The sequence below is a fragment of the Piliocolobus tephrosceles genome, chromosome 9 (genome assembly GCF_002776525.5).
Source record: "Piliocolobus tephrosceles isolate RC106 chromosome 9, ASM277652v3, whole genome shotgun sequence".
Classification (NCBI taxonomy): Eukaryota; Metazoa; Chordata; class Mammalia; order Primates; family Cercopithecidae; genus Piliocolobus; species Piliocolobus tephrosceles.
The window spans coordinates 129,377,476-129,389,690 of NC_045442.1; the positions used below are offsets into that span (position 1 = coordinate 129,377,476).

Consider the following 12,215-nt stretch of genomic DNA (forward strand, 5'->3'; position numbering starts at 1 on the left):
GAATTATAACATTATTTGTAAAGTCCGAGAGTGAGTTTGTTCATTTTTATTTATTTTAATCTAATTCATTTTTATAACAGTTTTAGATTTACGGAGAAATTGAGAAGGTGGGACTAGAGCTCCCCATCCCCTGCACCTAGGCTCTCCCATGATCCGCATCTCTCATGAGTGAGGTGCATTCGTCTCAATGAACCAATATCAAGACATTAATGTTGACCAAAGTCTACACTTTATTCACATGTATGTAAATTTCCCCTACTGTCCTTTTGTTAGAGTGGGTAGCTAGTCAGACACGAACAGGGCAGAAGGAGGGTCCCGACACCCCACCAGGAAAGTCAGGTGACCATCAGGAGATAGTCAGGTGGTTGTCACACTGCCCCTCTAACATAATAATAGGTCACAGCCAGCCCCAGAGAACGGTGGTCTCCCTATAGACAGGAAACACCTGAAACTGGTGATCAGCAGCTTCCAGATAAGATATCAGAAGTGCAGCCAATGGGCTCAAGCATGGACATTAAGAGGCAACATGGCGGAGGATGACCTTCCAGGGGCATTTGGGCCCGGAGAAGAGCGCCTCAAGTGCGCATGTGCAGGACTCCAGTAAACACATTGCCTGTGCGTCTCTCTGAGGTGCTGGAGCCACTGCGCATGCGGACAGCCCACGTCAACGGAAGAATCAGGGGAGAAGGGATGCAAGATCCCAGAAATATGCCAACGTATAAAACCCCATGTCACAGATCAAACCGCGCACTTGTCTTGGAAGCCACCTGCTTGGGCCTCTTCCAAGTGTACTTTTCTTCCCTTCCTTCCTGCTCTAAAGCTTTTAAATAGACTCTTACTCCTGTTCTAAAACTTGCCTTGGTCTCTCCTTCTGCCTTATGCTCCCAGTCGAATTCTTTCTTCTGAGGAGGCAGGAATTGAGGTTGCTGCAGACTCGAGCGGATTCACCATCCGGAACACTTTTGTGGCTCCCATTCAGGATCCCACATGACATTTAGTTGTCATGTCCCCTTAGGCTGCTCTTGGCTGTGACAGTTTCTCAGACTTAATTTGATTTTGGTAATCTTGGCAGTTTTGAGTGGGACTGGTTGTGTGTTTTGTCTGATGCCTTTTTGCTGAAATGTAATTTATGTTTTCTTCATGATTTGACTTGGGTTATGGGGCACTGTAGGAAAAGCACAGAGAAAAGGGGCCATTCTCCTCATATAGCAGAGGCCACATGCTCATGCGTTCATCATTGTTTTTGCTGACCTCCATCGCCCAGATGAGCAGCACCTCTCAGGCTCTCACCCAAAGCTGTTCTTCCCCTCCTGCCTCCAGCTGCCCTGTACCCCTGGGAAGAAAGTCACTGTGCAGGGCCCATGCTTGGGAACCGGGTTATGATTGCCTTTCTGGAGGACAGAGCCTCTGCAGAAATAACTTGGATTTTCTTATGCATGAGGGCTGTGTCTCTTGTCCCCTACTTATTTATTCAATTATATCAGTGTGAACATATAAACACTATTTTATACTTTGGATTATAAACCAATACTACCTCACCCTGTTGCTCAAAGTGGGCCAGCTTTGGCCCTTAGGAGCTCTTCTGGCTGACTCTTTATCCTTTGACATCCCCATCAGTGTATGTGTGTGTGTGTGCACGTGCATATATGTGCACATCTGTGAATGTATGTGGATGAGCATGTATTTATGTGTGTTTATGTATCTGTGCACATGCATGTGTTACGTGTATGCACATGTGTGCGTGTGTGTGTGTGTATGTGTGTCTGATTGTGTGTGTGTGTGTGTGTGTGTGTGTGTTCAGCCCTGTCCTTCCTTCTGGCACTACAAGATGCTCTAGGCTCAGCTTGCATATTTCTTGTCCTGGTTCTAGAATCAGCCATTACCCTAAGACTTCCTGCCTACTTTACTGGGGATTGGTATTAGAAACCAAGATCTGAGCACTGGGTGTGCTTGTCACCCTTGAGTGTCTTTGCTTCTAGGTCCTCTCAGCCAACAGAGTAAAGATTCATGTGTGTATATTGATCATATTATAAGTCACACACAAATGAGTGAACATTTCCGTCTGTACCTATGAGTGTCTATATTAAGCACAGGTAGGTCCATCCTGGTGTCTCCAGCTCTGCTTCCTTACCCTATGGATTGCTCTCCTGCCTCATCCTCCTTCCTGCGGTGAGAAACCTGCCTTCCCCACCCACCGTTCAGTCATGGAATTCTTCAGTTCCAGTTAAATCATGTGATGAGCAATCTCATGTCACACAATGTTATCAACTAGAGTACACTTATTCTGTGTACTTTTCACCTTTAGTTTTACAGACTCTATTTTTTCCCAAAATTACAGAGTTTTGTGCCTGTTCTCTATTTTTGTTTTTAACTTAAAAAAATTTCTATAACTTCCAGCTGAAATGTCATTCTAGGTCCATAAGCAAGGTCACTCACTGTTCCAAACAAACGTTACACAATGACATTAAAATAAGCTTGTCTTAAAGAAGCATTATACTTTGAGAGGTGAAAGTAAGTGGGCAGAGACTTTGTCAGGATCTGGGAGCTGGATTTGGAATATCCCTCAAACCTCCACAGACTGTGAAATGCATTTCTAAGACCAGGTTTTGAGCTTGAACATGAGAGGACTGAGTGAGAGATTTAGACAAAAACAAAAAACTGCTAGGGAAAGAAGAAACATAAAAGATAAAGCAAAGGAAGTTGGAGCAAGGGGACAAGACTTAGAAAGAAGAGAGAGGGAATGCCACTGTGGTTACAAAAATCAGCAAACAATAATTAAGTAAATTCAAAATTACTTTCAAAAGTGCTTAGCATACTAAAATAAGTAAAACACTTTAAACTACACAAACAGGAAATTACAACGCAGAACAAAAGGGCAGACATAAATGCAGAGGAGCATGAAAAGTAGTCTTTTAGAAATCTGGAAACTAAAAAGTATAGATGGAAAACAACATTAACTAAAAAGTATAGATGGAAAACAACATTAACTCAATAAATGCCATCAAAATAGAAATTACTGAATTTGAAGATAATATGAGGAATTCCAATGAAGTAAATGCATTCCTATTGAAATATACCAACTTTTTATCTTTTTATCAATTACATCTCTTTTCAAAATTTTAATCATAGTTATTTTTAAGTCTGTCCCTATTAATTGCTTCTTTCCACATCTAGTATGAAAACCAGAAATAAAATTCTAAGGCCCCCCTGCAACCATCTGAATGGACTCCTCCTCTTGGCCAAGGATGTTCAAAAGTTAATCTAACAAAATAGTTCAGGCCATGAAGGAAGGGAGGGTCAGACATGCCTCATTATACTCCCTTTTGAAATCCAGGAAAAGCTGACCAGCATTAACATCAACACTGATCTTAAGTCTGATAAGAAACATTTACAACCTATTCTCTCTGAAGTCTGCTACCTGGAGGCTTCATCTGTCTGCATGATAAAACCTGGGTCTCCACAACCCCTTATTATAATCCAGACATTCCTTTCTACTGATAATAACTCTTCCAAGCAATTGTCAATCAGAAAATTTTAAAATCCAATTATGACGTGGAAATTCCCCCACTTCAAGTTGTTCTACCCTTCCAGATGGAACCAATGTACAATTTCCATGTATTTGACTGATGTATCATGTCTCCCAAAATGTCTAAAACAAAATGAGGCTGTACCCGGATCACTTTGGGGACATGTTCTGAGGATCTCCTGAGGGCTGTGTCATAGGCCATTTATCATTCAGAATTCATGTCTTCAAATATTTTAGAGTTTGACTCTTTTTGTGGACAAGTAGTTTTGTCTAGTTTCCTGCACAGTGCATATAACATGTCATAGAAACTATTATTGTGTCTCTTGCCCTCCTCTAAGTCTTGTCGCTTTTCTGGCAGGCACTTGCATTACTAGGGACTCAACGTTGGTCCAGTTGTGTTTAGAGAGGATCAATTCTGTTTTGTTCTTTTCTGTGGAGCACAGCCCTAACCTCTGGTAAATAATCCTAACTTCCAGAGAGTGTATGCATGATCTTCCTTTTTCTTAGCTGAACACTCATGTATTCAGTAGTCTCTTGGAGCTCTCGGGTCTTCCCAGTGCTCTCAGACAACTTAAATTTCTGTTAAGCCTCAGGTCAGAGCCTGTCCTTGCAAACCTGCCTCTCCACCCTCAGCCACTGGTGCAGGAGCAGATGACAATTTCTTTTCATCACCTCACCCGGCACAGCTTCTGTGTGACTGGGGCTCACTTTGCCTACACCACAATTTGTCAACTGCCCTCTAGGAGAAAGCTGTAGTAACTGGCCTTTCCCTGGGGATTCTCATCATACACGGTCTACTGTTTATCTCTGAAAAGATCTTTTTCACATGTTTTGTTTGCTTTTGTAGTTGTCCATGCAGAGATGCAGAGAGCGGGTCTAATGCCACTCACTTTGTGGTCTTGGAAACTGACTTTCATGTGGGTAATGTTGAACAGGAAAACACAAAGCTGGAAGGCTTACAATATTAGCTATGGATAAATGTGCCATAGCTATAATAAATATGGCAATGTGCTATTTGCTCAAAGATAGCTAAAAAGACTGATAGAACTGAACAATAATATCTACAAACAGGTCTGTATGTATGGCACCTCCTGATTTTTACCAAAAATACCAGTCAATATATTAGAAAAAAGATGGTCTTTTCAACAGAGTCAGGCCTACAGAAAATCCATGTTTTAAAGCATGAACCTTGACCTCTTCCTCACTTCATACCCCAAAGCATCAAATTAAATGTGATAGCAAGGCAAGCCAGCCTCTAGAATAGGGGAATACCTTCAGGATTTCAGGTTAGATAATGATTTCCTAAATAGGAATAAAAAAGTACTCCATATAAGATTAACAAACCTCATTAAAATTATGAACTTCAAGGTCATCGAAAGACAAATGAAGAGGATGAGAAAACCATCCATAAATAGGGAAAATATTTACAAAACATTACTCAACAAAGGATGCATATCCTGAACATACAAGGAACTTCTACAAATCAATAATTACTGAAAAAGAAAATTCAAACAAATCACAAAATAAGAAAATGTCTTGTATAGAGTCTTTCGAAAAAATAATATCCAATGGCTAAGCAACATATGACACACCACCATGTGTTCATCAGAATTGAAATGACTTACAAAACCTGGTGTTGGTGAAGATGTGAGCTCAGACCGTTCCATTGCTGCAAAGGAACCACTTGGGAAAAACGTTAGACAGTATCTACCTCACAGCAGTTTCAATCTTGAACATATGCCCTAGAGCAGGGGTCCCCAACCCCCAGGCCATGGAATATTACCCATCTGTGGCTTGTTAGGAACTGGGCTGCACAGCAGGAAGTGAGCAGTGGACAAGAGAGCAGAGCTTCATCTGTATTTACAGCTGCTCCTCATCGCTCACATTACTGCCTGAGCTGCCTCCTGTCAGGTCACCAGCTGCATTCGATTCTTTTTTTTGTTTGTTTGAGATAGTCTCACTCTGCTGCCCAGGCTGAAGGGCAGGGATGCAGTCTTGGCTCACTGCAACCTCCACCTCCTGACTTCAACCAATTCTCTTGCCTGAGCCTCCCAAGTAGCTGGGATTACAGGTATGCTCCACCATGCCCAGCTAGTTTTTGCATTTTTAGTAGAGATAGGGTTTCACTATGTTAGCCAGGCTGGTCTCAAACTCGTGGCCTCTAGTGATCCACCCCTTGGCCTCCCAAAGTGCTGGGATTACAGGCTTGAGTCACCCTGCCCAGCCAGGCTTTAAATTCTCATAGGAGTGCAAATCCTGTTGTGGACTGTGCATGTGAGGGATCTAGATTGTGCTTCTTATGAGAATCTAATGCCTGATGATCTGTCACTGTCTCCCATCACTCCCAGATAAGTCCATCTCGTTGCAGGAAAACAAGATCAGGGGTCCCACTGATTCTACAATATGGTGAGTTGTACAATTATTTCATTACATATTGCAACATAACAGTAATGGAAATAAAGTGCATAATAAATGTAATGCATTTGAATCATCCCCAAGCCATAAAAATCATCTTCCATAAAACCAGTTCCTGGTGCTAAAAAGGTTGAGGGCTGCTCCCCTAGAGACATGTGTGCTATGTTACCAAAAGACACATACAGTGACACTCATGGAAGCTATACTTGTAAGACCTTGATATTGGAAACAACAAAAATGTCGTCAATAATAGAATAGAGAAATGCTCTGTGATGTATTTGTACAATGACATATGACACAACAATGACTTTTCACTGTTGGAATATACATTAACCCGGTGATGCTTACCGATTTAAGAATGAGTGACAGAAATTAGAGACAGAGAAGTGAAAATGGTGTCACTTCATGGAATATACAAGCAGGCAAAGGTCATCTATGGTCCTAGCTGAGACTGCAGTGTTGGGGTGTCACTGAGTGGTATGGGGCCCTATCACAAGTGGTGACAAGTTAGAAATAACTAGTTCATATACATTTGTGGGATTTGTGGGTTTTTTTTTTTTTTTTTTTTAATACTGTTAGGCTTTTCTTGAGGTTAATGTCATTTCAAAAGGCGGGAGTTATGTGCAGTCTTTAAGACGGCATTTTAAAAGTATTTTTTGTTTACTTGATGGTTAGGGTTGTAGGCATATAGGCTCAACTCACCTTATAAGTCAGTTAATGTTGTAAAACATATGTAATAGTATATTCAATCAATACCCAAGTGTTACAGGTTAAACATTTCACAGTAATTAAAGTAACATTTAACATTAAGAGGAGCAAGGTAGAAGAAAGGTTAAGGAACCAGCCCAGAGGGAGTGAAGAAGGGAAGGAGCCCTGGTTGGGGCTGGGAGGTCTGTGGGTCTCACAGGGTGGAGTCTTTGAGGTGCCAGAGCCTTGGGCGGCAGATGCTAAGTTCTTCTCACCAGTGGCTGCAAGACGGTGTCAGTGAAGATGACTGTTTCAAGCTGTTGAAGGCCTAATCTTTTATAGTCACAGAGTGACTCTCAGGTGAGAGCTGAGAGTGGAGGCGTGTGCTTCTTTGTGTCTTTATCTGGTGTTCTACCATCATGTAGAATCAGTGGGAGTCCTGAGCTTGGTCTCCTGAAACTAGATGGTCCCATTTGGGGGTGATGGGTGACGGTGAGGGGTCATCACACGTCAGATCCTTGTCAGGCGCCTGGGACCCGGATCCTTCACATGCGCAGTTCACAGCAGGGTTCTCACTCCTTTGAGAAAAGAATGCCTGGCGGGGAGCGCTGGCTCATGCCTGTCATCCCAGCACTTTGGGAGGCCAAGATACCTTTATTTTTTTATTTGTTTGTTGAACAAAACATGTCATTCTTTTTGGCAAAGTGCCCTGTGAAATCACATTTAAGATTGAGTCTTTCTCTAAGGTGGAGTTCGTTGTGTCAAGGGTCCTCTAAAGCTCTTGGGGGTGCTAGAAATTGAATGTACATTGCTCTGCATGGTGGTTACATGAGTGTGTACATAAAAATGGATTTGTCTGTACTCTGAAGATTTGCATTCCATGCTGGCTATATCACACCTTATTTTAATAATAATTAATGAACAAATAAGTCAGAGAAAAGTACTTAACAATTTACAATAAACTTTTCCTATTTGTCAATTGCATTAGTATCAGTAAATAATTCGATTGTAATTAGACACACAACATTTGTATTAGAAAGACCATGAAATGGAACAACACCTGGAAGAAATATTTTTCCTGTCCTCGGAAAACAACAACAAAAAATCATTTCAAACTGCAAATTAATTATCTGAGTTCCTACGAATGAATGATTATCAAATCATAAGAATACAATTGCATATCCTGATATAAACAGGGTAGCTTTTTTCCAAATCATTTTAATTTTTCTCCTGGAAAGTACACATACAAATGAGAACAGCAATGACAGCAAAAGCAAACCTGTGTATTCAACTGAGTGAGAGAGCGAGGAAGCTCAAACCTCTGGGGGTGTGTAATTGTTTCCCAAAAAGCAAAGCTGGCAGGACACAGGCAGGAACGGAGAGGGACGCCTGGAGGGGAACGAGACCTGGGATGGGGCAGTGGCGCCCAGTCCTACACGGGCTGGTGCAGGGCAGGGGAGCCCCAAAGCAGGCGGAACCTGGGAGGGTTCTTGGCTTCCTTCAGGAAAGAATGCAAGGGCAAGCTGGTGGTAGAGTACAAGGCAGAGTACAGCTTTCTTAAAGAGGCAGTGTTACAGCTCTGGTGACACTACAACTAGTGACCGCACCTGCAGGGCTACCCCATAGACAGAGAGCAGCAGCTCAGGGGAGGGCCACAGTCCTATTTATACCCACTTTCAATAACATGCAGATCAGGGGCTGGTTTAGGCAGAAATCTCTAGGGAAGGGGTAGTCACTCTGGGGTGCCTGGGTCATCCCGAGCGTTGGCCTGGTGATGGTGAACTACCAGGGTGCACTGGTGGACGTGCCATTGGAAAGCTGTTTTTGTCTCAGCCCTGTGTTAGCTGGTCCTCAATTTGGTCCTGTGTCTGAGCCCCACCTCTGGAGTTGGTCCTGCCTCATATCTCAGCATTCCCAGAGGCAAGGGTCCCACTTCCTGAGGAACTGCTGGGTATTGTTGTAAAGGAGGCTGATTAGAGAATGGATATTTCCAGGATCAAGGGGGCTAGAGGGAGACCCTCAGGCACAGCAGCCTCCTCTCCAGAACATGACTTGAGGGCAACAGCCACTTTGGAGGAGAGACTAGGGCTGGAGGCAGAAGCCCTCATGAATCGGGTGTGGCTACAAGAAACAAAGTGTCTCCAGATAGAGAAGCCCCACTTTACATAAATGAGTTTTTGCAACAGGAGTAAATATCTAAGGAAGCCGATGAGCCGAGAAATCTGGAAGTTCTTTCCGTCACTGTCTCTCCATGACTGTGCTTTTCAGACCAAGTTTAGGAAAATGAAACTTCTTTATGTGTGAATTTTAAAAATAAATAAACATAACTTCTACAAACATGGTCTAGGACAAGCTTGTTCAAACTGCGGGCCACATGCAGCCCAGGACAGCTTTAAATGTGGCCCAACACAAATTCATAAACTTTCTGAAAACATTACGAGATTTTATTGTGACTTTTAGCTCATCGGCTATTATTGGTGTTAATATATTTTATGTGTGGCCCAAGACAATTCTTCTTCCAATGTGACCCAGGGAAGCCAAAAGATTGGACATGTCTGGGTTAGGACAATCTGTAAGAAAGAGAAGTAATGCTCCTTTATATATTAGAAACATGCAAAAAAAAAAAAAAAATCCGCAGAGAAAATGAAAATTATAATCCAACACTCCAACATGAATTGAGACAAATGTTATTATAGCACAGTAAAAGTCAGACAAATACAGCACAATGTAGAAATATAAGATCTAAACAAGGACAACTTGACAACTTGTGATGTCTGCACAATGCGGGAAGGTGAAATGAGGGCTGATGGTCTTAGAAAAAGTGTGGATAAAGGCAGCATCATTTCAGGAATGAAGGCTGGACCTGAGAAGCTCAGGGAGAGGGTGAACCGTCATCACCACCCCCAGCCTCAGCTGTGCAGTAAGTCCTGGGGACTGGGATGGGAATGGTGGATGGACCCAAAGAGTAGGGGTCCCAATGAACAGATATGCAAGAAAGCAAGCCGGTGCAATGGACAACTAATTTAAGTTATTCAAAAAGACAACCAGTGCAGGGAAACAGAATAACAATTTAATGTCAAATTCAAAATATATTCTTAAGATAGAAGGCTTAAATCTGCTTACTGAAAGAGCACACCATAGTCTACTGAGAATTGATCAAAATAAACAAGATCATCGAGCTCATGGATGTATAAAGTAGAAAAGTTACGTGACAATTAAGAAAAAGGCCCTGAGGAGCAGACAAAAAGCTCACATAGAATTTGAGGGAGGGAAAATACATCCTTTGTCCATTGTTGACAACCACCTTTGATGACAGCTGCACAGGTGTTTGTGGAAAGGAGGTTGCATCGAGGATCTCATACACACTAAAGTACCTTTCAGCTTACAGGCCACGCCCACAGAGTGATCATCAAAGAGGAAGCTGAACTTTGCTCATAGGAATACCAAGCATTGCTCCCAGGAATACCGGACGTTGCTCCCAGGAATACCAAGCATTGCTCCCAGGAATACCGGACGTTGCTCCCAGGAATACCAAGCATTGCTCCCAGGAATACCGGACATTGCTCCCAGGAATATTGGACGTTGCTCCCAGGAATATCAGACGTTGCTCCCAGGAATACCGAAAGTTGCTCCCAGGAATATCAAACATTGGTCACACGAGTCTTTTTGAGAAAATTGCTAGAGAAATAACTGAAACCACCAAGTGAGGACAGGAGTTTTTAAGAAAATAAAATACTGCCAATGAGCACTAACTAGGCCTAAAGTCAGCCTCAAACAAAAGCAAAGCAGAAAATGAGTGGAATTATGACCATTTCATTGTATTTTCTGGCAGTGCAATTAGGCAACAAAAATTGGGAGAAGAGGAAGAGCGAGATTTTTTAAGATGGGTTAGTTTATGTATTTCTCAATCTGAAAATAATTATTTTCATGCAGTAACAATGCAATTACACAAAACACAGCAAATACTGTACAATAATGTGAAATTATAATGATTTTAATAATAAATATCACTACTTAAATCCTATATAAAATATCAGCAAACAGGACCCAGCATTAAAGTAACAATACATCACAACCAAGTGAGATTTAGTCCAGCAGTGAAAAGATAATGTGATGTTAATAAATTCCTCATATTAATAGAACTAAGAAGAAATACAGCATGATGCTGATCATGCAATTAATAACATTTAATGACTATACTTAGAGAAAGTACTCAACATAGAAGGCTGTGGATATAATAGAAATGGAATTAAATGCATTTTTTTACCCCCAAATAACATCATCAAGCTTTATCAATTAAAACTTAAAACATTTCTAAAATCATAGACAAAACAGCCATTTAAAGTATTATTATTTAATGAAATAAGAAAAGCGGGCAAGAGAGAAAACATGATGTAGTAATTCGCATTTAAGGGAACATTTCATGTAGAAATGCTTGCACATGCATTGTGACAGTTCATTTTAGGTGTCAACTTGAAGGATATTTTTGAATGGGACTAACGTTTATTTATTTATTTTATTTTTGCAGATGGCTGCTAATTACATCGACGCTACTAACCAAAGCCAAAATCAATGAGGTTCATACAAATAAGAATCAAATGCCGTATTCAAAGCTGTAAGAGAAAATCCTCATGCCCGAACGGTGAAGGCTGGAGTAAGTCTGAACCTTTTATTTCAAGTTTTTAAAGAGCTTTGGGGCCGCACCATGGTCCCTTGCCTCCAGGAAGTCAAAGAGCTCGTCTGCGCAATCCTCCCCTGTGTGTGTGGGGAGATAGAGGCTCATTGCAAATTTGCGTGTGGTCCTTGTGCAGGGCCCATGTTAATCTTCTCTGTGTCCTTCCGACCTTACTACCTGTGCTGCTGAAGCCAGCCCGGGATGAACGTTTGAATCAGTGAACGCTGAGTCAGCAGATCGTTCCACTAATGGGGGTGGGCCTCACCCTATCAGTTAAAATCTTGACTAGAACGAAGACTGACCTCCCCAGAGCAAGGAAACTTCCCCAGCTGAAGGCCCTCATAGCACATCGCAGCAGCGGCTCCCCTGCAACCCACCCTGGACATTGCCTACTCCCCAGGCTCCTCAGTCATACGAGCCAATTCCTTGTCATCTCTTCACCTATCTATCTGTCTGTCTACCTACCATCTATCCATCTACTACCTGTCTGTTACTTAGCTTTCTATCTACCCACCATCTATCCACCTGCCACCCACTCTATCATCCACTGACTATCCATCATCTATCTATCTACCTACCTACCTACCTACCTACCTACCTACCATCTATCCATCTACTACCTGTCTATTATTTAGCTTTTTATCTACCCACCATCTATCCACCTGTCACCCACCCTATCATCCATTGATTATCTATCTATTTATCTATCTATCTATCTATCTATCTATCTATCTATCTATCTATCTATCTTAATCTGTCTATCTACTACCTATCTACCATTTAGCTTTCTATCTACCTACCATCTATCCACCTGCCATCTGACTCTATCATCCATTGATTATCTATATATCCATCTATCATCTACCTACCACCTATCATTTAGCTTTCTATCTACCTACCATCTATCCACCT

The 12,215-nt window shown here is 41.9% G+C and overlaps 1 non-coding gene across 1 annotated transcript; it reads right to left on the reverse strand.

The window, feature by feature from the left end:
- Positions 1-11,394: 11,394 nt before the first annotated feature.
- Positions 11,395-11,501, reverse strand: LOC111526658. Its single transcript, XR_002726453.2, has one exon. It is a non-coding gene; the product is annotated as a U6 spliceosomal RNA (small nuclear RNA).
- Positions 11,502-12,215: the final 714 nt, after the last annotated feature.